Source organism: Ambystoma mexicanum, chromosome 5q (assembly GCF_040938575.1).
Source record: "Ambystoma mexicanum isolate Mex_15411 chromosome 5q, UKY_AmexF1_1, whole genome shotgun sequence".
Classification (NCBI taxonomy): domain Eukaryota; kingdom Metazoa; phylum Chordata; class Amphibia; order Caudata; family Ambystomatidae; genus Ambystoma; species Ambystoma mexicanum.
Window position 1 is genome coordinate 1,142,536,301 of NC_090933.1, and position 27,644 is coordinate 1,142,563,944.

At 45.8% G+C, this 27,644-nt stretch overlaps 1 protein-coding gene across 2 annotated transcripts in view; it reads right to left on the reverse strand.

Moving 5' to 3' along the window:
- Positions 1-27,644, reverse strand: part of NDRG1 (N-myc downstream regulated 1) — a 432,144-nt gene that overhangs the window by 241,556 nt on the left and 162,944 nt on the right. The window lies entirely within an intron of this gene.

Consider the following 27,644-nt stretch of genomic DNA (forward strand, 5'->3'; position numbering starts at 1 on the left):
CTTCCAGAGTGGAAAAGCAATGCGATTTCACCTGCCTTTTACACCAAAATCTTCCATTTTGTGGCGGAAAAGTAAAAACTTGCGCCAATGGAAGTGGTCCACTCCATGCAGTTTACTTTGCGCCTTGATGCTTGTGGGTTTTCGTGATGCAACACATGTAATAAATACATTTAACATGACCCCAGATAAATTGCAATTCGTGAACAGAATGAGTGAGCATGGCATGTCGCTGGTAAGAGGGTGTCCTGTGCTTCTTGAGTATGTTGGCAAATGCCCTTAATTGCCATCTCACATAAAACAGGTGCTTAAACCCTTCAGTGTGGATTGAGCAATAATAAGTCGACAGAGGTATATCAAATGGCCAATTTAGCTCTTTGGGTGACATTGTGAAAGTGGGAGAATGTTGCCTAGAATGTGCCACTTTCTCTGCGGAGTGAATTGTGCCCACCCCGAGGAAGAAGTGTGAAAAACCCACAAGGGCACTGTGCCCTGCTCTTTCTGTGTGTCAACAGATCCTAACTCAGACATGGGTAAGTCTCAGGTGGCAAGCCTGTACCCTAGTTGATGTGGCAAAGGATTCCAGACTTCGAGGCTGATAACATTAGTAGCATTGAGTTATATGCCACCTGACAGGTATGTGTGATAAAGTTGCAAAGCAGAGCTGTTAGTGGGCTAAAGCAGGAGGCAATGTCTTCCTACCCTCAAAGGGTACGTACGGCCAAAATTAATAGGCCCCTCCCCCCATCATGGCTGTAAGGGCCAGGCTCCAAACCAGGGCAAGAATGCCCTCCAATCATCCATGCCCACGATTAGGGTACCCCTCGTGCTCCAGGAACCCGGTTGAGCAACCACTGTGCTTTCCAGGTGATACTAACATTATTTAAAGCCAGAAGTCTAAAATTGCAGCTGGAAATTAGCTCCTGGCGTGATCAAAATGTCTTAACCAAGTGTGACATCATCCCCTTCATTTATAAGCAATATGTGTGTTCTCGTGTTTATTCATCCACTGAATTACTGTTAGAAACAAAGGCAAGACTTGTGTCTCTTGTGTAGGCATTAGGAAGGCAGTTTCCAGCCTCTAGCATAATATGCCCATGTTCTTCCAATATTGGCTAGCTGTTGCCCTCTTATGGCCAGGTAGAACCATTATGGCAGTGACTGGCAAATGCCTTTCCCCGGCAGACAGTAAAGCAGAAATAAGAGGCCAATTCAAGACACGGAACAAACAGAAGTTAAGACAGACTGCAGCTGCCTTTGCTGTGTTAGGGAGAATATGTTGAGTGTTCAAGCAAGGAGGTATGTATTAAGCAAGCAGTGAGACAAGGGAGAGGCAAAGAAAGGCCAGAGGGGCTCTTTGAATAGTGTAACGGGGCAGAGGACCCATGCTCTGCCGTCCTAGTAACATGCCGTCATAGCAGGAACAGTCTCAGATGAGAACAGTGATGCAGGCCCTCTGGCTGAACATTGCAGTTTTGAATTTCAGATGTCTTGAAACCTCATAGAAATACAGCTTCAAGCTTAAAACCATCTCTCTATACTTTAAAAATCTTCACCAAGCAAGCTCAGAAAAGTGCGGGAAACATGTGGAAGGAGCTACTTAATGGTTTGGTGCCTTGAGGGGCTTTCAAGGGATAAAAAGGCGAGAACTTCTTCCACAGTGCCCATACCAGGAACAGCCTCAGACAAGAACAGTGATGCAGACCCACTGGCTGAACATTGCAGTTTTGAATTTCAGATGTCTTGGAACCTCACAGAAATACAGCTTTAAGGCGAGCGTTGGAGAGCAGCCGCCGGTGGCCTGAGGGATCAGTAGACGTCGGCAAGCCCTTGCCAGGCCCCCCGCGGGCCTCCGTGAGTCCTTGCCTGGTTTTTCAAATAGTTTTTTGTAATTTGGGCATTCGCGCTCTGAGCGCGCGTTGTGTGTTGCCTGCTCCCCCCACCCACTTCCTGGTCCTGGTCTCCCTTCCCGCCTCGTGCCCGCCCACACCCCCCTCCCCCCTCTCCCACCCCTCCTCCCTCCGCCTTATCCTTCCCCTTCCTGGGCAGCCCCGCTGCCCGGCAGCCCCCGGCTAAGGGCCCCTTAGGCAAAGGGCGGCTCCTATGTTTGCGGCTCCCTGTGTGTCTGCAGGTGTACGCAGGGGACGCCAGGCGCCTGGACCCTCTCGCCACTGCTCGTGTCCCATAGCTGTGGTAAACTTGGTTTTTTCCCCCTCGCAGGATTCTCAAACTTAGGTGGCATTTGTATCTAATACGCACTCACTGTCTAAATGTGATAAACCTGGGCTTGCCGCTCACTTCCTGCCTGCGAGCTCTTGTCTCGTTCTGTCTCTCCCCCCCCCCTTTCCCCTCTACTCCATGGTGCTCTCTATCTCGCCCATCTTCTCTAACTGCTTCTCTATTGACTATCCTGCTCTCCTCACTAAATCTGGTAGGAAAAAGTTTAAAAAGGACATCCTGGTCTCCAACCCAGGCCTCCCTATCGCTGACACCTACACTAGTGCCTGCTCCAAGGAAACTCTTACCGACATCCTCTTTTTCGTGCCCTTGCCTGTCCTATGGACCCTTCATATGGTCTCTGTGCTTCCTTTCTCCTCTTCTCCCATTAATGGTGGCACCCGTTGGGATGTCCTCTTGGCCTCTTTCCTCTCCTCTAAGGCCATCATTAATGTCTACGCTAATGGGACTGTCCTGGTCCAAGGTCCTCAGGCCAACCTTCACCTCTTTGATAGACGCTTCCCACGCCTCATCAACTTCCTTTCCTCTCCTGCTGTCCCCCCTCATCTGTCCTCGGCTACCTTGCCTCTACCCTCCCTCCCTGCCCCCTCTCTTGCTCCTTCTTCACCTCCCTCTTCTACACCGCCGCAGGGCGTACCTCTGATCTGTACCCCTCCCCGGAAATCCTTCAAGGATGGCAACCTTCTCCACATTGCCACACTCAACGCTCGCTCTGCCATCAGGCATTCCTCTGATATCTGCCGCCTTCTTGAGGAACTGGACATTGACGTCCTCGGTCTTACTGAGACCTGGTTCACGGCCAGCTCTGTCACCAGCTTTGACACACTCCTACCTGATGGCTACAAGATCCTCTCCCTGCCAAGACCCAACCGTGCAGTGGGGGGGTAGCCCTTAGTGGATTCCTGCCACTGTCACTCCTACGCAGACCTACTCCTCTTTTGAATGTCTTGTCTGCCGACTCTCTCCCTCTCTCCTAGCCATTCCCTTACCGTGGCTACTATCTATCGGCCACCTGGTCAACTTTCCTCCTTCCTCTCTGAGTGGGCTGGCCTCTCCTCCTCACTCCTGTCCTCTACCACTCAACTCCTCTTTCTTGGTGACTTCAACATCCACCTGGATGCCTCCTGTCCCCCCACTGGACTCTTTCGTGACCTCTGCGACTCTCTCTCACTCTCTATTCTCCCATCTGGGCCTACTCATTCTGCAGGGCACAGTCTTGATGCTCTGATCTCTTCTGACCTTCCCCTCTCTGTCCCTCTCTCCACTCCTCTCTCCTGGAGTGATAACTTTCTCCTATCCTCCCACCACACCCTCCCTACCCCACAGGCAAAGCCACCCTCATCATTGCCACCCACCTTCTCGGTCATTCGACCCATGAAGCGCGTGTCATTTGCGGCTTTCGCTGCCACCTTCTCACCCCCAGCCCCCTCCCACCTCAGCTGACTCCCACCCTGACACAGCCCTCTCCTTGCTCCACTCTGCTATATCTGATACTCTTGATATCCTTGCCTCAGTCATGAAAATCCGCCTGAAGCCCAAAGCCAAATGTAACTCCTGGTATGATTCGGATCTCGTCACCCTAAAACGCAAGCGCATGGTGGCAGAGAGGAAATGGCGTGCTTCATGTTCATCCTCTGACAAACTGGCCTGCCGCCTGCTCCAAAGGCAATACCGTCTCTCTGTTCTCACCAAGAAGAGAGCCCTTATCCAAGCCCACATCTCTGCGGCATCTATCAACTCGGCTGAGCTCTTTAAAATCTGCAAGGAGCTTGCCAACCCTGCTGCAGTCTCTACCTCTCCTGTCCCCTCCCAGGTCCTCTGCACTGAACTGGCCTCCCACTTCATCTCTAAAACTCAGGACATCCTGTCCTCACTCTCCTCCTATCACCTCCCCCCCCCTCTCTTCCCTGCTCCTCCTCTGGCCCTTCTGCAGCCACCCCTCCTCCCTCCTATGCCTTTCCCCTTTTTTCTGCTGACGACGTTTCCAGACATGTCCCATCTATGAAAGTCTCGTCTAAACAGATTCACCCCTGTTCCTCCAAAACTATCAAGGACCACATCGACTCCCTGGCTCCTGCCCTGGCTGACTTTTGCAACCACTCCTTCGCCTCTGGAGTCTTCCCATCCCCCCTCAAGCACTCCCTTGTGCACCCTCTCCTTAAGAAACCCTCTGCCGACCCCTCCTGTCAGGCTAACTATCGCCCAATCTCCATCACTCCCTTCCTGGGCAAGCTCCTGGAGAAACTGGCCATCTCCCAGCTTAACCTCCATGCTGAAGCTGTTGACAGTCTCCATGACCATCAATCTGGCTTCAGAGCGGCCAGAAGCACGGAAACTGCTCTCCTGAACATCCGTGAGGATCTGCTCTTAAACCTCGACTCCAACACTCCGTGTGTTCTCATTCTGCTCGATCTCTCTTCTGCCTTTGACACTGTCAACCATGCCATCCTGCTCAACCGTCTCCGTGATAACCTGGGTATCACTGGTCAGGCTCTGGCGTGGCTGACCTCTTTCCTTTCCAATCGACCCTCCCAGGTCCAACTTGGGTCCTTCCTCTCTGACATCTTTTTCTCCACCTGTGGCGTTCCCCAGGGATCTAATCTCTCTCCCTGGCTGTTCAACCAGTATCTGGCACTCCTTGCCCACCGCATCGCCGCCCTCTGCCCCAACTTTCAGGGCTATGCGGATGATACCCAGCTCATTTTCAGGCTAGCCTCGGCCTCCTACTCTCCCTCATCTCTGACTGTCTGTCTGCTATCCAGGATTGGTGTGCTGCCAATGACCTCTGCCTTAATGCTAGTAAGACTGAGATCCTACTCATCGGCACACCCACTCCCTCCTTCCCTGCAGCTCTCTGGCCGGCCTCTCTTGGCCCTCTTCCTGCAAGGCAAAAAACCTCGGGTTCATCTTCGACTCCACACTCTCCTTCTCTCCTCATATATCTGACGTCTCTAAGAAGTCACATTACCAGCAGCACCTCCTCAGAGGTATTCTTCCCTTCCTCTCCTTCCCCAGAAGCTCACTGTCTCCCGAGACCTGGTTCTCTCGAAGCTGGACTACTGTAACAGCCTCTATCTTAATCTGCCTGCCTCCACTCCGCCCTCTGCAACTCATCCAGAACAGAACTGCGAGACTTGTCCTTGGCCTCAAGCCCAGGGACCGTATCTCCCCAAGACTGAAATCACTACACTGGCTCCCAGTGGCTGCGAGGATTAAGTTCAAAACCCTCTGCATTGTCCACAAGGCCTTCTGGGGCCTAAATACCTTCAACTCTCTCTTCCTAAATATCTTCCTTCCCGAGCCCTACGCTCATCTGTCTCCAACTCCTTCAGGATCAGCCGCTTCTCGAAGCAACGAGCTGGGGGTAGATCTCTCTCTGCGGCAGGTGCCTCCCTCTGGAACAGCCTTCCCGCCTCCCTGAAACTTGAGGAGAACCATCTCTGGTTCCGGAAGCACCTCAAAACCTTCCTCTTTGCTTCTGCTTTCTCTCTCCCTCTCCCCTGCTAAATTTTTCACCAAAACTGCACTGATCCTGCAATTGGGCCACTCTCACCGACCTTGGTCCTGGACCCAGTCACTCTTCACTTGCACTGCCTCCCTGGCAACCCCTGCACTGCGGGACTGTCTCTGTATCACTGCAGCCCCCCCACCCCCTCCCCAGCACTTGTCTGCACTTACCTTGCACTTGCCACCAGCTGGCCCTATTTATTTATTATTTTATTTCTATTCTACTATTTGTATTGCACTCCCCCCTCCCCCTTCCCCTTGCATTTTTCCCTTCCCCCTACACTTGCGCGGTCTGAATGACACCTGGCCTAGTAGGATTGTTGTCTGTCTTCCCTTTGTTCCCCCCTCCCTGCCTCGTCGCGCCTTGAAACACTTGTGTATAGGCGCGTTACAAATGCCATATCATATCATGAGAGAATCAAATAGATCGGGCTTTGCAGCAAATCTTAAACGAGAAAGGAACCAAGTCCAGCTCTACATTCAGAATAACAAAGACAAATAAAGGCTAGGCTCTGAAGCCAGCATGAGATGGAATAAGAGGGACCAGACTCATTGTGAGAGGCTGGCCCGGCCCTCTAAGGGGCGCTATAGCGGGCTGCCCCTCTGGCCACCCCCCTGGGTCCAGATACACCCAACCTACTAGGCATCCCCTGGGTCTGACGCATCCGGCCGCGGACCTGGGGAGTTCTTATAAGGGGGTGGGCTTGCGATCGCTCATCCTCCTTGTGTGCTGTACCCCGCAGCGGACAGTCAAAGCAGCAACATCACACACCTGGTCCCTCTACTCCAAAAACGGGGCTTACTCAGAGGTACAAGCAAGATTTCCTCTTTCTTTGAAACCCCCATCCTTCCATTCCAAGAGACACACACGTCTCCTTGCCCCACACAAAAAAAGTAGCAACTTGCAGTTGGTAGAAAAGGCTGCAACTCCTTTATTTGGCAGGAATCCACCTACAGGTAATCTGCCTCTTAACAAGCTGGCGTCCTAGCTGTGGCCCACTGGAAGTAATGGTTATTTCCTCTCTCTTACCATGAGCTCATAGTCAGATGACAAATCCAGAAACGCAACATATGAAGAAATGTTCTTTGCTGCTGTTTGCTTTTCTGTTTTTTCTTTTTTTTTTCTCTTGTTTTATACAGTGATATTTGTAATTTAATACGTACTGCTATTTTAATTTTAAGAAAAGTCGAGTTCTTTGACTAAAACACAATAAATAGAAAAAGCAAAGTCCCCAAGGAGTCCCCGCCCCCCCCCCACCAGATTTTATGTGCCTCCTACGCACCTGTGCAATGAATGTTAAAGCAGCCCCTGTGAATCAAGTAGCGTGGGGTCTTGGTGTAAAAGGTAATTGTTTGACAGTTAGCTGAATCAGTTGGCTGTCTTGACGACCACCAGTCTGGCTTCAGAACATCCAGAGGTAAGGAAACCGCTCTCCTGAACAATGATGACTTGTTCTCAAACCTGTACTCCAACTCTCCTTCCATTCTTATCCTCCTCCATTTGTCCTCTGCCTTAGACACGGTCAATCATCTCACTCTTGACTTGTTGACCTTCTGTCTCACTCTCTTCCAGCAGCATCCCGCAGGGCTCTATCCTCTCAATGTGGCTTTTTAACATTTACTTTGCCCGTTGCCCACCTGATCTCCTCTTTCCTCATTTCCAGAGCTATGCTGACGGCACACAGCTTTTCCTTCAAGCTTCCCTCCTCTCATGCCTGACTGCTATCCATGCATGGTGTGCTGATAAATGATCTCTGCCTTACGACGGAGACCCTTCTCATTGGACGCCTGCCCCCTCCTACTCAGGCTGCCCTCCATGAGCCCCCCCCCTTCCGATCACCCTCTCGTGCAGCTAAAAACCTTTGTCTCATCTTTGTGTCCTCCATCTCCTTCTCACCCCACATCGCTGACCTTGCCAAGAAGGCCCACTTTCAGCTTTACCTTCTCAGAGGTATTCTCCCTTCACTCACCTTACCCCAGAAACTGTCTCTAGAGCTCTGGTTCTCTCCAGGCTGGATTATTGCAGTCTCTTTCTTAACCTTCATCTTTCCTCCCAGAGGGACTGCAATATTTATCCTTGGCCTCAAGCCCAGGGACCGCATGTCTCCAGCCCCAACGTCTCTCCACAGTGGTTGCAAGGATCAAATTCAAGACTGTCTGCATCATCCACAAGGCTTCCTGGGGCCAGGGACCTCGCCACATCCAACTCGCTCTCGCTAAATACCTCCCTGCTAGAGCCCTTTGGTGCTCTAGCTCCAACTCTCTGCAGAACAGATTTGTCAAATGGAGAGAGGGGGGGTTGTGGGGTAGATCTCTTCGGCAGGAGCCTCCCTGTGGAATGGTATCCCTGCCCGCTACGTCTTGAGCCGGATCTCCTCAAGTTACGGAAACTAAAGAACTTCTTTCTTCCTCCTTCCCTCTCCCCCTCCCTTGCTAGCCTCCACTTGCCACTGCAACTGGATTGCTGTGACCCTTATGAGTATTCCGTGGTGAGGACTTTGTTTCAACCAGTCTCCCCTACACCCCCTCTATGAGCACTTGCTCTTGGGCTTCCTTCCCTGACTAGCCACTGCATCTGGTCCACCATGGCACTATTCTCCCCTACCCGTGCCTCCCCGGGCACTAGCCTTCTCGGGCTCCCACTAACACTTGCCCATCCCCTGTGGGCCCAGTCTCTCTGGCACTTGTTCCTCAACCAGTTCCCTCTCAATTCCCATGCCCTGCCCTGGCACCCCCCTCCCCTGCACTCATTTTACTGCAATTGCACGATCCGAATGTCACAAGGCCTGATCGGATGTTACTGTTTTTCTCCTCTGCCCCCCTCCCTTTTGTCTTGTGGCGTCTGAAAACACTTCCTGCTGTATAGGCACAATACAAATGTTCAATAAATAAAATAAAGAGCAAAGCTGGACTAGCCATCTTGAGATAGTGTTAGGGAAATCATCTCTTTCTCTGTCAATTTTTTAAATGTTTTTATAAGCATTTGGTTTAAAGAAAACCTTATCAGTTATAAGCAAAAACAAACATCTATTAAGATGGACAAACCTGAAAGAAAAGCTGTACCAGTTACAAGCATGAACGTGAAACATTTTTACATCTGTTCATATTCACAAGCGTAAAAGAGAAGAGTTTTACAGCTGTTGTGTATTTGTTGCAATTTTAGTGCTCACTATTAAATAGAACATTTATTTTCAAAAGTTTAATAAGGCTAGGGTTAATGACAGTCATTCAGATGATTCCACCACTGGTCAGCCGATAATGACGGTTGGTCAGTAATGTGGTTAGCCAGCCTCAATTCCGTTATTGCCAAACAGTATAGCACTCGGGCTGTAGGGATTAGTTCGAGTCTTTGCAATGTCACAGTCTACAACTGAAGTCAGCTACATTCCTTGCCATCCTGGCAATAAAGATCTCTGGTTGTAAATAGCCGAAAATGCATACTCTGCACGGTGGTAACTGCTTTGGGCAATGAGTTAAGAGAACAGGCTTTAAAAAAGGCTTTCTCATAGCACTTGAAACTCGATCTTTCATGCTGTGTTTGAATGCAGTCAAGAGCCCCTTTTACTTTGCTCGGGTTAGTTAACATTTCCTCAGAAGATTCGGGGCCCTCCAGAGTTACAGTACAAATATGCCTCATTTCACACAGCTCGCCTTCCTCCCCTTCCGAGAGCAACCTGGAGAAGTTTAAAGCCCATTGGTGGCGATGGTATTATACATTTCCCAAACAAAGCCAGGGACTTCCAGACCACAATTGCATAAAGGTAATTTAAACCGAGCTCCATTCCTATGGCTTGAATAGGGGTTTCGCTTCAAAGGTGGAAGGTTAAGAACCCTTTTTCCAAAATAGGGCATCCAAGAGAGGCCAAGTTGTAGGCGAGAGAGCAAAGAAAGCTTCAGCGCCAAAGGTGACAATTGGTATGACCTTCATTCGGTAAAATAATAGGAGGACTCAATGTACTTGGAGTATTTTTTTCAAGATCATCCGGACCTGTGCAGCTACAGTCTCGACATTGCTTCATAAGATAATCTCTTGGGGCATCGATTTAATTGTTATTCAAGCACATCCCTAAATAGGTTATCAAGCTTACTTGGGTGAGCTTCTCACTGTTCATTTACCAAGAGCATTTGTTCCCTCCTCTACTACCCCTGGTTCCAGGATTAATATACAAGACTTTGTTGCATTGATCTTTAGCCAGTTATCTTGAATGTTTACGTGCAAGGCATCTAGTTGCCTTTGCAGACCGACCAGGTCTAGTCAATGAGGACAAAATAGCCTTTAGCCTCTCCAAGTGAGTGCCAGCTAATTTCGGGGGAAGCGGGGGACTTCTTGCGCTCTTCAATGCGTTATGGATGTCCGATATGAACAAATTGAATATCGCTGGAGGTAGAGAGCAGCCTTGCTTCAGACCCTTCATGGTCTTAATGGGTTCTGAAAGCAGGCCCCTCCCATCCAGACTTACTCTTAAAAAAGCCAGAGTAAAGGTATTTTATAGCTTCAACCAGGTCTTCTAGGCATTTCCACTCTTCAAACTTTGACCAGAGTTTTGTGCGATCAATTGGGTCGAAAGCCTTGGCCAGACCTACGAAGGCCAGGTAGAACTTTGTGGCTTTCTTTTCCTTTATATGACTTTTTAGATTGTTGATCAAAAAGACTTTAAGGGCTGTGCACACTCTGTTAAACGGGAAATCATATTGTGCCTCCTTTTAATTTATATTGGCCTAAGCCCAGTCGCTCTGCGAAGAAAACCGCGTTGCAAAGTTCCGATTTTAGATCGACTTCGCTGCCATTTTAGAATCATCTGCAATTTTGATTTCTGTTTGAATGATTCTCTGTTCTAAAATGGTGGACTGTGTTTCTAACTTGCGACCAAGCCTTCCCGACCTTTGAGCTCAGTTAATGGTTAGAATGTCCAAGGGCCGACTGTTCAGACTAGGTTATAAGACCTTGTACTGAGTACGATTTGTTGTCCTAGGATTGTCTGCGCCAACAAGCCTCATCCACGAACACTCATTGATGACAATGTTATGTAAATACCGAGCGTGGACACTGGCAGAACTCCATTGTGTTAAGATATGTACTAAGACTTATTGCTGACTCTAAGAACATACTTCGCCATTGTAATTTGATGAAAATGCAAACCCATGTAATCCGTGTGCATATTTTTGTATGAGCTATATGTGAACTCGGCACGAACTCTAGACCGCAGATTATTAACAAGCAGAGGGGCTGGACAATATTGTTAGAAATGTATATAAACCCGAATGTTGAGATGTCCAGCACTCTCCCTCCTCACTCTGACAGGCTGGTACTCATTGTGGGGTGTCAAGAGCCAGATATATCTGATACAGATAGCTGTGTTTCTTTGTAACTGTGCAGCATTAAAGATCTGTGAATTTTTATAGCCCGTGTTTGGTGTATTTTCTTTTGTGGTACTCAGCCTCGATATTTCTTTGCTTTTACAACTCCTTTAATGAAACCAGATTGCCTGATGCCATAATATCCAGAGGTCATGATCCATTTCGAAAGGCCCTGCAATATTAATGCAGCAAAGGTCTAACCTGCCACATACAACAAATCTATAGGCCCGTAGTTGGCAGGGATCGCCCAGTCCCCCTTTTTGAAGATGGGAACTATAATCGCTGGTTTCCACCAGGAAGGTACTTACCTTTAATTTGTTCGAATGGCACTAAAATAAAAAATAAAAATTGCTGGCTGTGTTGATGAGGGAAAGAATGTCATCTTGCATGGTCTCAAAAGTCCATGCTCCACCCTCTAAAGTGGGAATAGGTCTCAGGGCTGGACCAATCAATCTGGAACAGTGAAGTGAATTAAAGTATTCCCCCCAGGCACTGGCCGAAACTGCGTTAATCATTTCTGCCCCCTGAGGGGCACTTAAAGCCACTGATCCTCTGCCAAATCTCACTCATATTTTTGAACTCACTCTTCAGCATGTTTTTGGCATTTGTATCAACTCATGTTTTCACGATTGGACCCAATTACAATAGTTTTGCTTCAATTTCTTGCTGATCGTTCACGCATCATTCGTTTTCAGTTTTTTTAGATGTCTCAGTTTGGAATTTAAGATCTTTTTTCTTTTGGCCACTGCTTGATCGTGTGCAACGGGGTGAAAGAATGTCTTGGGTCTGGTTTTCTGAGTTCCACGAAGGACATCAATTGCGGATAATCTAGGACTTGCTCAACAGGGAGTGCTTTTTCCATGTTCACCTGTGCTTAGAATCTCACGGTCAATAGATTGTCCATCTGGAAAGAATCAATCAGATTTCTCCCTGCAGACACACCCAGTGCTACAGAGAGGATTTTCACATTCTGGGCCATGCAGATTAATTTCAGCATGTTTTGGTCAATTGCCTCGTTTTCAGAACCATGAAATGTTGCAAACTTTAGCATGTTATGTGAAATGAAGAAGTAGTCCAGAGTCTTGCCATCAGGGCCATTTCCCCCCAAGTTACACTTGTCGGGGTGTCACCCTTAGTGTTTCCATTTAATATGCAAATATTCCTTAGTGACAACTCCTCATGCCACCAAAGGTCTCTTGTTTCTGCTTCAGTTGCAGCCAGATTAAAGTCCTCATTTAGGCTGTTTTTATCAAAGCAATTCATATTTAGATCCCTGCAGATTATAATATGAGGATCCAGCCATGATTGCAATGCTCTGTCCAAAGTGTCCATTATTATTTCTTAAAAATGAGCAGCATCAGGGGCAGAGGTGTTCCAGTAAAGGTTAAATACAATCAGCGTGTTTGAATGTGTGGGGTTAGACTCCTTCACCCTAATTGTGAGGACCTAGATGTACGGGTTGCAAATCTCCAAGGTTAGGACTTCCAGGTCAGCGTCGCGTTTCAATGCCATCAATAAACCAGCCATTGGTCTCCCCTTCTGCCCTTTCACGGCTGGATTAAAATAGACTGGAGTCTGAGCCCTGTTCTTCATGACTCAGGGAAAGACCCTTGCGCAAGGTTGAGGCTTTGATTAAGGTCAAGGTCAAGTTTTTAACAAACAATTTTCTCACATTCAATCTTGGTTTAGATGGCGTTTTTACATTTAGTTTTTTCCTGGTCTGATCTTTCACTTGTGTTTTCACCCCTGCCATGCCCTTCTTCCTGGAATTTGTGTTGACTGGCGCAATGTCACCTGAGCTTAGCTTAGGAGTCTCAGACTCCTAGAAAATAGGTCATAATCCTTTAAGGGGTTCTTTAGATGCAGGTCCAGTATCAGCTTGAATAGGTTCAGTTGCGCACATATGTTCCTGGCCTCCACCAGTTGGCCGGGATCAACTAAGTCTCAATTACGGTGCCGTCTTTAGAACAGTCGGGTTCTGCCTTGCTGCTGTCCTAGCATTCCAACATTCCTACATCTTCCTAGATTATAGTCGATGCTGGCTGAGCAGCCAGGCAGCCACCAAGGTTGTCGTAAGCCAAGTTCTTGTTCGTTAAATACAGCAAAGGGATTTTTCTCCTACACTGGGTGGTCTTTGATTTTAGTTAAGTTGGAAGTTCCAAGTTAATGCTCTCGGTTTCAAATCTCCTTTTGTCCTTTGCCAAGATAATTGGGTCTGGAATGCTATGAAGGATGTTCGTGATCTGTGCTGTATTCTTGTCCAGTTTATCTTGAATAGCTGTTATAAACCCTTCCACAAATATTTACTTTGGCCAGTAGCATTGCAAGCACCATTGTTTTATCTTTTAACTGGTCACTCACATTATCAAAGTTAGTCTCTGGTTCTCTGTAGTACAAGGCCAAGGATATTTGATGGCATCAGTCGGGGGTGGTTGTCCCACCGGGGGCACCAAGTCTCCTTCACTAATGGGGCTTACTATGTTTTTGCGTTGGTAAACTTCGTGGGTTAGGGTTTCAGCTTCCAAATTTTCCATACTTTCTAACAGTACGCTCAGATTCGTCATGGTGCAAAGCCTCCTACTTTGGTTGACTTCGCTGTTGGGACCAGAATTAATAGATGGAATGTTTTTGAATGTCAGCTTCCCATTTGGGCCCCTAAGGGGGTTGTTCGGATTTGATTCCAGTTAATTTCTGTCAGATGGAATAGGAAACTGCTGAGCCTTCCTGGTATTTAAAGTACCGAAGGTGAATGTTTGTGGAACTTGCTGGAGTGCTCAAAATGTTTACCAGACATGGGTTTTGTTCCATGCAGCAGTTTCCAGATGGAGCGTGCGCTGCTTTCAGACCTTGAAGGCACGTCCCCCCTGATGAGGGCAGAGCAAATCTATCAGCTCTGTGCACCATGTTGGTGTCACAGTCCTCCTCGGTTGTAGGGAGGAGTGCTTTTGTTCCCCCCTCACTCCACTTGTCAATGCAGCTATGATTCTGCCATTGAGGGATCGTTCAGTCGAGAGGCCGAATCGGCAGTCATCCTTGCTGAAAGTAAGCTGGGGGGAGAGCCGTCATGTAATGGAGAGGCGAGAGAGCAGATGTCACAGCCTCATCAGTGGAGCCGTTGACATTGGTCTTGGGGCGAGTGTGGTCGCAGGCGATGGAGGGCCGATAGGCAGGTACACTTTCCTCTCCCCCAGCTGCCCTATCCTTCAGGGTGAGAGGAGCCTCTCATACAGTTGGCGTAATGTCCAGTGCTAGCAGTGATTTCAACTTCAATGTTGAGTGGGCAGGGAATGCTGAAGGATATGTTGGAGTCTTTCCCACCCTGGTTGCACATGGGTCCAGCTATCAATTGGCAGGGGGCGAAATTAGACACTGCTTCAATGTCCATATATATTTAACAGTGTCATCAATTGCACCACTGCCTCCACTGCAAGCACTCACCTACTGAGAAGTGAAGACATCAAGAAGCTCCTGGGAGGTCTGACAGTTTGAGGGCCGGTGACACTTCTTCTGGAGCACAGTATGAGGAGATGGCGTGAAAACCTAGGATGGGTTCCAAGAACCACCTTGTCTTTGTGAATGATAATGAAGGGATCTTTCACAAAGTGATGGACGTTCACTGACTTGTCTTATAGATGTACAGCCACAAGAAATGCAGTCTTGTAAGTTAAATGCTGGAGACTGCCCATGTGCATTGGTTGGACCCATGAGTTGTGAGCACAACATTATGGTCCCAACCAGGTGGTGGATTTGCAATGGAATGATATAGTCTTTCAAACCCTTCCATGAACACTGATTACTTGCACTTTCCAGCACACTACCTCATTTTGAAAAGTAGTATAAGCAGACAATGCTGCTAAATGTACTTTGATAGAATCAAAGCCTAAACCAGAGTCCAGAAGATAAAGCATTTACTAGACCATGCGTGAAGGAGAACAACATTTGCACCAAATTACACATCTTTTCCACTTGTTGTGTTAGGCTTCCATGTTTCTTTTAGGATGTCCATACACCTTAGTGGAAGGTTTAAATGTCCAAACTCTGACTTCAGGAGCCAAGCTGGCAAGTTCATGAGGGCATGTTGTATGGGCACGGAAGCTTAATCGGTTTGCACATTGCAAGTGTGAATAGGTGTGGAAACCGGTTCACTGATTTTACTGTAAAACGAATGTGTTGGGGTTTTTTACCAAAACATATCCACCAGAAAAAAGAATTTAAAAAACATATTGGGTGTCCCCACAGCTCCCTTCATTTCCATATGTGTTTAACCCTCCTTGAACCCCCCCTGTGTTAATCTCTTACCCCCGCACATATTTTAAGCAGGAGAAAAACATGACAAATTGTGTTTTTCCAATGGATTTGTTTCGGTTAAAATGTTTTAAAGGATTACAGTGATTGGTTCCTGGTGCATGTTGTGTACTATTTTGTTGAGTGGTGCCGGTGGAAAGTAAACAAATTTCCAGGACGAACTCTTCCAGGACCAACTCATCCACAGGGTGTTGCCCTTGGATCCTGGTTGGGGAAAACTGGATGCAAAGTCTGGGCATTGTGTGTTTTGCTTTGTTGCAAATAGGTTTACAGGTGGATGCCCCATTGGGTAAAGATATTAAATGTCTTTGTGAACTTGCCACTCGTGTTCTGCAGTTAGCTGTTAGGGAGAATTCTCAGAAATGTGTTAATTCCCTTCTACCTTAGAGACCCCCCAACTCTTTTGCTGGACTTTAGGACTTTTTATCTGTCATGTCATTTTAATGTGGCTTATTCTTGGAGTCCAACAAACTCCATAGGCATTATCTTTACACACATCAGTGCAGTGGCACAGGGAAGTCTTAGATTTCCAAAAGGTTTAAATACCTTCTCTTGGTGAAACGGTTTCCAAGAGCAGTGAAGTGAAATTGACTTTACTTCATCTTAGAAGTGCTGGAGGGGTTACTTAGTATCCCCTTTGTCTAGTTTCTCATGTAACATTTTTATGTTACCCTTTCTACAATTAATGTCTGGTGGCAGTGGTTTACTTTTTACTACGATTTTCTGTTTTTACCGCGGGCTGCGTTCGCAGCCACGGTAAGGCACCCAGGGGTGCCCATTTCATCAAAACGACCCTGGTCGTCTTTTTTCACCATTTGTCTGGCCGGTCCTTTTTTTTACTCTGCGCGCCAATCCAGGTTTGGTCCCTTTGTTTTGTCTATGGCAGGATTCACAAGTGAAACCCGCCTCTGGCTCCAGTATGTATGGCAGGGGCAGGAAGTGAGGGAGGTGCCTGAAATTCTGCGTGTGCTTAATCCCCTTGTTTATAGGAACGCCCCCAAAAGGTGATTGGCCAGCTGGCTGTCCGGCAAGGACAGCCACCCTGCTGTGTTAGACAGCTAGGCTGGAACGAATAGGAGAAACATGCATAAGGGGCAAGCCTTTTTGGCTGGGAAGGCAGTCGACCACTGGACAAAGGAATACGAAGAACTTGGAAGAGATGCCTGCTGCAACTCCTGGACCGTTGGTTTGCCTGGTGAAGCCCTGCTGCTATGCTAAAGCTTCAAATTTGCCTCGACATGAAAAGCCCTGCAAGGACAACTTCTTTTTGGTGGGACCAATGAACTTCAAAGTAAGCCCGTCTGGACATACTCTCGAAGCTGGTTGCATTTCCACTGCAGTTGCTGCTGAAACCGGAGAGCCAGGGAGAGTAACACCAGATTGTGTGCCTTGCTTTTAAGTCGGATCCGAGCGCTAGCAAGATCCTTCCGACTTCCCTGTTGCAGGACTGACCAAGCCTGAGCCATTTCAGAGTGCTGGACCCCAGAAGCAAGGAAAGTCTGAAGTGGTATCCGCAGGGCTCAAGTCGAGGGTACATGCGGGGGGACGGAGTCCACTGACTTTTTTCAGAGGGTGGAGTCCGTCCCCCCCAGCTGAAATGATAAACAGTGAATGTCCTCTTTGAATTTATGCATTAAAGCCAACCACGGGGATCGAACCACAGTCATCAGGTTTGTAGGCCGGACACTTCACCACTGCATTATATAACCCGATGAAAAATAACAAACTAAAGGTAAAATGTCTCATTTCGGTACTGCAAGTCCCAGGGAAAACATTTGTATTGGTTCTTGGAGTTTAAAACATGCACATCTTTTAACGTTTTCAAAAACACTATTAGAAGAAAAAAATCCTCTGGGCTTTGTGTGATCGTTTTTATGAAAGGCAAATGATATTCGTCCTGGTGGTTATGCAAAGCAAATGTAATTAAATTTGCATATTTCTCCTTGATATGTTAATTTCTGGTGACGTCACATTCCATTGCATTGCATTTGTTGACAAGTCCCCCCCCACTTTTTTTTGGGACTTGACCCATGGTTATTCAAGAACTGCGGTGTTGCGATTTGCTGTCAGATGCGAGGAGCTGAAACACTTAAAGACCGCTGAATTGAAGTTTGCCCATTGCTACCACTGACTGTCTCATTGCAGAGCAGGTGTCAACCAGACGTCCTCCCTCTTGTCCCCACGACAGGCTCATGAACAGGATCTGCAGAGCAGAAGCCATCTGGAACCATTTCTTCTAACCAGAGGCACTGTAAAGTCTAAGAACATACCTCTTGTTGTGTAGCCTTATTTGCTCTCAGTTGAGACCCATCTTGGTTACCTTGCAGAGTGGCTAAAGCTCTGCCCCTCACAAGCCTCCCAGCGTGTGGCCCCAATTTCCTTTTCTACAAACATTGTGCAATAATTTTTACCTACCTGCAAAGAAGATCTTCAACTCCTTCACATTATGCAATTAACATTGGCTGTCCTAAGTGACACTTCTTACCTCTGACTCTGTGCTTTCTCTTTTCCCCAGGAAAGGGTTAATTTGCTCTGCATTGGAAGGTTTCTAAAAGGTATGTACCCGTTTAATTGTTAACCTTTGTTTAATTCGTAAATTCTATCTTATGCACCAAACTCAGTATTGCTCTTAATGTACCAGTGATAAATCAATGTCCGAGCTATTTAAGTCACCTGAGGGTGTAGAAGTGTCTGTGTGCCATCCCCAATGGGTATCGTCTGATTTAGAGAAACTCTTATAAGAGTGTGTTTTGAAGTATATTTAAGTGTTACATGTTTTACTCCCTTTCTGAAGCAGGCTTTTATAACGGACTGTGAAATAAATTAATAATGGTTTTATCAAGAAATCTTAAGTATACGTTTTTATTTGAATAACTACTGTAAAACTGTCAACATTATCGCTCACATTGACCCCTCTTGAGATCAGCCTGGTTGCTCGACCACACCACCAACCTGTGTAGTTCAGACCTCCAGGCAATAGGGACCCAAAAGTTGGGTCCCTATTGCCAGGAGGTCAGGGTTATTGTAGTGCACCAAAAGGATGCTGCATACAATCTTGCCTAACAGTTGTAGACTTCTGCTTAGAGTGTCTGCTAGTGAAGTGTGTTCCCCTGGAACGTGTTGTGACACTAGGTAACTTTTGCATTTGAGAGACCACTTCCAAATCTTTTGGACTAACCTGGACAGACTTGGAGAGTGTGTCCCGCCCTGTTTGTTGAACATGGTAGTGGTACTGTCTGAGTATTAGAACTGTCTGTCCTACTAAGTGTTGCTGCAATGCTTATAGGGCTTTGAGTAGTTCTAGTAGGTTGATGGGGGTTTTGTGTTGTATTGGTCCACATGCCATGTGCAGTGTGATTAATCCCGAGTGTGAGGCATCTGTTCAGAGCAGCCTGCACTGGTGGGTCGTGAAAGGCTTCCCTTTTAACATGTTCTCTTTTGTCTACCAGCATAGAGCTTGTACTAATGTTTGCAAAACAACCACTAGATCATTGAGGGGGGGAAAACCAACTCTTGTGTTTTTATAATTGCTCCCAGAAATTGTTTGACTGGGGATAAGACTTTCTCATTGATCGAGAACCCCAATTTGAACAACAGATTCATCTTTGCCTGGGTGTCATTTTTGCAATTTGTGGCATTTCCATGTTATGAGCCAGTCATTGAGATAAGGGTACACTGCAACGGATTCTCTGCGCAGGTGTGCCGCTACCACTTCTAGTACTTTTGTGAATGCCCTTGGCGCTGATTAAATGCCGAAGGAGTGTACTTTGAATTGGTAGTGTTGGTTTGATATTGGGAAGTGCAGGTATTTACTTTCGGTGCTCTGGCAACATTGAAATATAAAAGTATGCATGTTGCCATGTAATCCCTTGTTTTAAGAGTGAAATTACCTTTTGTAACATCATGTGAAACTTGTGGCTTCACATACGTGTTGGCTGGATTAAGGCCCCGTGCAGGGCACATAGTGAAGACTTTCTTTGGCACAAGGAAGTATACTAAATAGATACCCTCATATACCTGGTGAGCTGGGACCAGTTCTATTGCGCCTTTTGGAGAAGAGCTTTGATTTCTTCCAGTAGAATCTTTTGGTGTTGCAGTGACATCTTCCAAGAATGCAAACAGTGAAAGAGAGGAGATTGTAGTCGAGGGACAAGACAGGCAGTCCGGTAACGCAATCTCAAGATTGCAGTATCTTGCTCCTTACTAGGTACTGCATAACTGATGGAGCTTTTCTAAAAAAAAACCAAATGCAAACTGACTGGCCTCGCAAGGGAGGGTCCCTATCGCAGGATGTTATTTCGAGGCAGAGGATCATCCATTTGTGGAGGCTCTTCCCCTACCTCTAGCCCTTCTGTATCTGGTTAGAACATTGAATTGGTAAGGGGTAGATTGAACCTGGGGATTACTGCAGGAAGAGGACTGTCCGACTGCATCCCATTGATCGCGAGTAGCCTTGCCCACGAAAGGAGCGGCGTGTTTTAAACTCCCCACCATTGTATAAACGGCTTGCTGGTGATCTGCCGAATGACTTCAAGGTTTCACACTCCTCCTTTGCACTCTTTAGTGCATCATAGACTGCTTCAAATAGCATATTGGGCTTGATTGGCATATTTAACCGGGTAGCCAGGGTTTCTAATTTGAAACCCGATTGACGCAGCCATGCATCGCGTTCTATAATTGTGCTTCCCACTAAATGTGTCTAACATGGTCTGCTGCATCCAAGTTACACTTCAAACATTGTCAAGTTGTTTCTGCACAGTGTCCCGGATACGACAATTGTAACTCGCTAGTATGGTTGTGTTGGCCATGTGGGTTTGGTACACTGCCAATGTTGCCCCCTTTCTGCCTATGGTATATAACTTCTTACTTTCCTTGTCCGGGGGAACCTCTGCGGATGCTAATGGGGTGTATGCTCTTTTTTGTGTGGTTACCATCAAGGAGTCCGGTTTTAACCGTCCTCTGGTGTAGAGGAGGTCAGTTGGAGCAGGTTTGACTTTTTTAATTCTTGTATTAACCGCCCTGGTTAATGTAGGTGCAAGTAAAGATGGTTGGATTAGTCTTTGCAGAGATTGGAGTAAGGGAATGATTTGTGTTACTGCAGCATTATCTCCCAAAGTATCTACGAAGTCTGTATCTTGTAGTGCTTCTTGGGTATCAACTTCTAAGTGTTGGGCTGCTTTAATTAGCAGTGTGTTGTACTTAATCTGATCATTTATCAGGGAATGAGCAATTCGATGGTCTTGGTCCTCTGGATATATATATCCACACACAACAAAAGTTATGGTGGGTTTAAAAAGGTTTAAGAAAAAAAAAAAAACACTCACCCGAATTGTGGAAGTAGGGTCTCTAATAAGGGTGAACCCAGGTATGTTGTTGCCCTGGCAGCCTTGCAAACGTATGTCTTGGGTTGATCAAGCTATGTTTAAAGTAGCACTGCCTTCTTCGACAATTTCCTGGAGGTTTGAGTTAATTTGCATACCCACAATGCCTTGATGTGGGTCAGAACTGGAGGTGAACTTCCAGCAATGGCTACTATGTGGCGTTGTGGAACGTGCGACTTGGCTCAAATGGAAAATATATAACAAAACCACAAAAGCAGCAGGACTGCACTCATGGTCGGGAGATGCTGGGAAAACTGCCAGATCTGTGACACAGAATTGTATTAGTAAAAAACACAGCAGAGGCAGGGTACAACAGGGAAAGGGTGTCCTGGATGACTCGCATCATGCTCTTTGTACTTTAGCAGGTGGTACCAAATTAGAAAAAAAAAAATGTATTTCATGTAGAGTGCTTTTTTCATATTGAAAGCACAAGTAAATGAAACCAGTAGAGCATGGTACGCAGGCAGACATTGGAATGGAGAGTGACAAGTAATATCAAAGGCAGTGCATCTAAATGATGGTAAAATATGTACCTAGTTAAAAGTGAGAAAGATATGCTGCAAAATCCATAAGTAATGCATTGATCAAAGAACCAGAATGACAATTAGCGGCTGGTTCATGGACAATTCTACTATATACCAAGAAAGTTACGGTGAGCTTAAAGTGGTTTGAAAAAAAACCTGTCATCTGAAAAAGAAACTTCACCTGTAATGTGAAAGTCGGAAAGTTCCTTGCTATTGTGGGTCAGAACTGGAGGTGAACTTCCAGCGATGGCTACTAGGTGGCGTTATGGAATGTGTGACTTGGCTCAAATGAACTTTCCCATTATATACATCTCATGGAGCAGCGCTCAATCCTTTTACCAATGGAAATAAAACTAAAGCAACGTTATAGAAAACAGCTTTAATAAAGTCACAGGAACAAAAATGTAAAACCATAGCTGCCCTATAATTAAGATGAGATGGGCTCGCATATGAACCCCTTACATTTATATTGATCACTTGCGAATCGTGTAACAGATTTGACTGAAATTCCGAACACGATTAGAGACTTGCGCCCCTCCAGACTACAAAGTTTCATAAAGATATGTTAAAAAATAAGAAAGTTAATAAGAAGACAACAACAAAAAACTTTTCCAGTGCGGCCTACTTCCCCATTTAATTTCCCATAGACAAAATGTTTGCCCAAGCGCAAAGTCCAAATCACTGGACCGATTTGGACCAGGTCCAAAACAACTTGGACATGAAGCGTTTACTCGCAATCCATGCATGGTTTGGGGTTGTTCGCGCAGTAGCGATTTAAATATTTGATGGAGAATGGGACGCCCTTTCTCAAAAATAGATTAATTTCTAAAAATAAGTAGTTTGATAAACAGCCACCATCTGGTCTCTCTCAATGCGAGAGATATCCTCGGCTATGGCCACGGTTATGTGAAAATAAAACATAGGGAAAAAAGCTATTTGCAGGTCATGTGAATGCCATCAGCTGGGGGGAGGGGGCTAGAGGGCACTAAATGAAATTTGGGAGTTGGAGGGGGTCTAGGGACTGAGTTTGCAACACAAAGCTTTCCAGAGCCTCGGCTATAGCCGGCATCTCAAAGAAAACTGCATGACAGAAACAATGTGTTTTGTGGGGGAAAGGGAGAAGGGAGGAGGTCATCTGGGGAGTGGAGGGAGCTGGCACAGATTAGCGGGGCACTTGGTGAGGGCCTCGGGGGGGTCATTTTTTTCAACCAAGAAGTTTTTTCTGATATTTGCGGCTTTAAAGGACTACGGATAGCCGAGGGTATGTGTAGTGCAGTAACCCAGGTTAAAGTTTAAAAAAAAAAAAATTATATATAAGTTACAAGGCCACTTAGAGAAACGGGCTGTCCCTTTCTTTGATTTGAAGCCGAGCAGGATCAGCCCCGGTTACTGCATGGATGGGTGACCATGGGCATCATAATTAGATTTTTTTTAAATCTGTGCTAGTGTCATTCCTTGAAAGTATTGCACTCAGACCATTTGCCTTTTGCTGAATTGCATTCTGGTATTTGTAGTATGCCCGTCAAGAGGGGAATAATGGCATTGTACACTTTTTGTCTAACATAGTTCAATGGTCAATCAAGGATTTATATATTTGTGTCACACTATGGAATGTGTACTTTTCAAGTTCTCGCTATAAAGCAGAGTATTGTTGAAAGCCAGACATGAGGGTGAGGAGGGGAAATGATGAGGGCACGTAAATCATGACTATTTGCCCACAATGTGGCAAGAGGCACAGTTATTCTCCCCCGATTGTGCTGCTTTTCATGGCACAAGTAAAGAACACATGTGGGTGAAGAGCGCAACTTTTTTCCAGAGCGCAGACGCATCACAAGTGGTTTTTAGATGTTGGCGAGCTTGCTCAAGTATTTGGCTACCAGGATTTTACTTTACTCAGGTTGTCATGTTTCCAGAGCAGACACTCGCCCACAAGTCCAGAAGCACTTTTTTCATGTTGGGATTTCGTTTACCAGGGAATATTTCACGACGGATTGGTGGGTTTTAAAAAGGTGAGCACCAGCATATTTATTGGAAAATGTCTCCTCACTATTTTTCTGGCGTTCATTACTTTTTTAAAAAGTCCAATGCTATTTTGTCTTGCACACTTTCGTCCAAGGGGAAGGTCAAATGAACATTTGTATATTTCACTTTAAGATATATGTTCACTTACTGTGTGTATACATGGGTGTCCACTTTTGATTATGCTATGTGTGCAGAAAATACCAGGGCACGTATTCTTGCAGCCAGTCATTCTGTTCCCCGTTTTCGTGCAGCTTAAATGTGATTAGTTGGGGTTGTGCGATGTATCACAACAGTCACAAAGAGCCGGGCCATAAAACAAGGGGCTTGGATCACGCTGCTTAACCAAAGTGTGTGGTCCGCAGCAAATTTAATCTCCTTGCACATTGCCTAAAAACATTGTGACTTCTCAAAGCATGCCATCTCTTATACATACTACCACAGTCAAAATAGGACAAACATCAGTTTGTGATTGATGAAAGTCTGAGCGATGGGTTGCAATTATTTTTAAATATAGAGTGGTTTGGTAGTGTTCAGCCATGCCCATCAGCCATGACTAGTGGTCTGGTAGCATTTTAAAATGGACAGTTGGCACCGCCAATAGCCATGCCCACTGGCCATGGCCAAAGACCATGCTAGTGGTCTGGAAGCCTTCTAAAAAATCTATGGAATAACAAAACCCTTGAAATTAACAGTTGCAGGGACGTTAAGGTGAGAACTTAACGCAACAAAAACCCTGAAATTAAGGTAAAGCCACCTTAACTTCGTGACCCCTGTTTTGCAACCTAGGACAACAATGACGACATCACAGATCACATCACTGATGCCAACACTATTTCCATTGTATGTAACTGATCAATAATGTAATTGGACATAACACCATTTATAAGTTAGCACATGAAAACTTTGATTACCTTAACAATTTAGGCCGTGGACTTAGCCACGACAAAGGCTGTACTCACTGGCCAGCACCAAAGGCCGTAGCTAGTGGTTGGTTAGTTAGTTTTAAAAATGGTCATGGTTAAAAACCATGCTTTGTAGCCCCATCACCATTTTAAAATATACAGTGGGCAACGTTGAAAGCTGTAGTCCCTGGCCATGGCTAAAGACCATTGCTAGTGCCCATTAATATGTTAGAATATACAGTCGCCAAAGGCTGTGGCCACTGGCTAGTATAGAAGACCATGGCTAGTGGCTGGTTAGTGTATATAATAGAGTGGGCACAAAGTCCATTGCTTATTGCATTTCATCATTTAAAAAATTACAATGGACATGGCCAAACGATGTACAAACTGTTGACAGTCAAAGGCCATGGTTAATGGCCCATTTGTTTCAGAATATATAGTGGGCACAGCCAAATATTGTGGCCACTGGCCAGTATTCTGCTAAAGTCCATGGCTAGTGCCTGATCAGTTTATAGAATATGCAGTGGACACGGCTGAAAGCTGTATCCACTGGTGAAGGCCAAAATCTATGGTTGGTATTTGGCTTTCTTTTTTAAATATTCAATGCACATGGATGAAGGTTGTGACCACGATCCATAACTGAAGGCCATGACTAGTAGCCATTCATATGTTAAAATATATTTGACCATGGCTTAATGCCAGTTACTGTTGTAATGTAATTAGGATGTCATCAGTGATTGCATCATTGTGGTCATATCCTGCGCAACAGGCAGTGCAAAGTTAAGGTTGTATATATAATCTCTCTGGGTTATCATCATCAAATTGGTCTTGGGTGTATTGGCCGTCCGGCAAGTACCATCACCCGGATTTGTGTGTGTGTGAGTACGTACCATCACCCGGATCTGTGTGTGTGAGTACGTACTATCAACCGGATTTGTGTGAGTACGTACTATCACCCAGATTTGTGTGAGTACGTACTATCACCCAGATTTGTGTGTGTGTGTACTATCACCAGTGTGTGTGTCGATGTATGACCAAGTGTAGGCTGAACTGCAGAAGTACTTGGTTCTGAGGTGTTTAACCTTTGTACTTAAGCAGGTGGTTCCCCACTACCTTTTGGGTGTAATGATTCCTCTGGGTGTCTATCCATGAAATCTTCAAAGCATGAGATTAATTTTGTGACCCAAATTTTTCTGTTGTCCGCTCAGTGGATTTTGGAAATGGGAGAGGGTTCTTGGTAGAATGCATGTTTGTCGTGATGTAAAGTGGTTTTGGATGGTTTGTAATGTTTCTCCTGTGATGTTGGTTTTACGGGTCTTGAAATACCAAGATTGATGTTTTAATCTTTAGAAGCATTTTCGGGACGCATTTTAACCTTAGTTGTTGCATTTCAGATGTGCCAGAACTTTGCATCGAGAGTTTAGTTTGTGGTTTGTTCCTCCACACGCGAAAGACTTTAGGAGCGGTGTCGGTAATGGGTTTATTAGCAGTCTATTTAGGATTTTTGTCTTGCAGTGATCGCAAATTGTGTGAGGACTATGGGTGCTTTTGTTAGACTCTTTGGTGCCTACTACGTCGATGGACACCTCGGCCTGTATGGCGTGGAGAGCCCAACACTTAGTGCATGGATCTTTTGCAGGTGCTTCAAACCTTAAATTTAAGACTTGCAGTGCTTTTCTGCATGGTCTCCAAAACGACAATGATTGCATACACAGTGCATGTCCTTCCAGGGATGTTGGCGGTTGCAAGACAGGCTTGATTTTAAATGGGAGAGTTTTCCATGTTGGATAAGATGATTAATGGAAATTGTTGTTAAAATAAAGCATTCTCCGAGTACAAGAATAAATGACCGCCCCACTCTCCCTACTGGGATAGGCCGAAGCCTGGTGTAGGTCGAAAGTTGGTGTCCATCGAGACTCTTGATGAAGATGGTAATTGGAGCGGTCTGCCGAACGTCGGCCAAGGTTGCTTGAAGAAGCGATTGGCAATCAAATATCGGAGCAGCAATGTAACTGTATAACTCAATAATAATGTTGTTGGAATTTCTGCAACACGCGACCGACTATGCTGGCAGAAAAAAACTATCTGAGGGACCTCGACATGTGAAGGACCATGGGTACAGTAAACGTCACACAAGGGATAGTATTACAAACACGCCCAGTCGATGTCCCTTTTCGAATTTCGAAAACAAGTCATGCAATACTCTGCTACTATCACTAGATGTTGGCCTATGCATAGCATGTGATTCCAAGCAGATGCACAAGCCTCAGAAATATATATGTGCTAGTGCAGTTTGCAAGTATGTATGCTTTGCGTTAAAAAGAAAATATATACAATAAGTACAGTATTTAAAACTCATAATTAAAACATATATAGCTATGGGGGCTCTACTGACTCCAATAATTATAGTGGAAGAGTTTGTTGTGCAGGTCCGATATCTTAGCATTTGAATTCTACAAAAAAGTCTGCCATCACAGGCCCAATTAAAACGCAGATAGAGCAAGCTGCAGGAAGTTCTATCCATTAGATGAGCTTAGTTCCAACCAGTAATGTAAGCGCATAACCCTAATAGTCAAGTGATACTGCAGATAGAAGCCAGTGCAGTGCATACATTCCCTCGCTGAATCGCGGGAGAAGACCCATTACCAGATGGTAACTGGTGATATAAAGCGAACGCCTACCAGGGTTGGGAGGCTCCCACCCTACATTGTCCTATGGAGGACAGTAGGGAATAGCAATATATTCTATATAATACTCTGCCACCGATCGGCAAGATACAAGTCAGGAGTCCATCAAGGTTAGGAGGCTTGCTGCCCCCACCAAAATCAGGTGACAGCCCACTCCTGCAGCCGCTCCGCTCAAGGGCTTTACAGCATTGTGTGCCTTAGGTCATGGAGATGATCCTCCGCCCTCTCCCCCATTACAGAGGGGAGAGGGCGGACACATTCCTTTAGTGATGGTTTTACACATTTGAACAGATGCATTTTCCATGAGCTTTGATCGGATTAAGTGGTATGTACCAATAAAATAGAATACAGTTGGTAAAAAGCACTAGCTTTATGAAAACAATGTTTGCTGAGTTAAGACTACATGGTTTGGTTAAAGCAGATACAAAATGCATTATTAGCTAAACAGAAAAGTATAAATGTGATCAAGTATAAACCATCAATTTACTGAAACCATTCAACTTTGAGTGTACATTAAGGTTCGTAGGCGGTCCGATAACGTCTCATTAGGGTGGGGGGTGTATATACGTAAGGTGATCTAGGAAATCGTGAACATGGAATGCACGACAAGGACAAAGTATAGATTCTAAGAGAAGAGTATGAAGCAATCTTGGCATTATGTTTTTCCTTCAAATCGCGGAGAAAGAAATGGCTTTAAGGAGACCACTTTCTCCAAGAGCACAA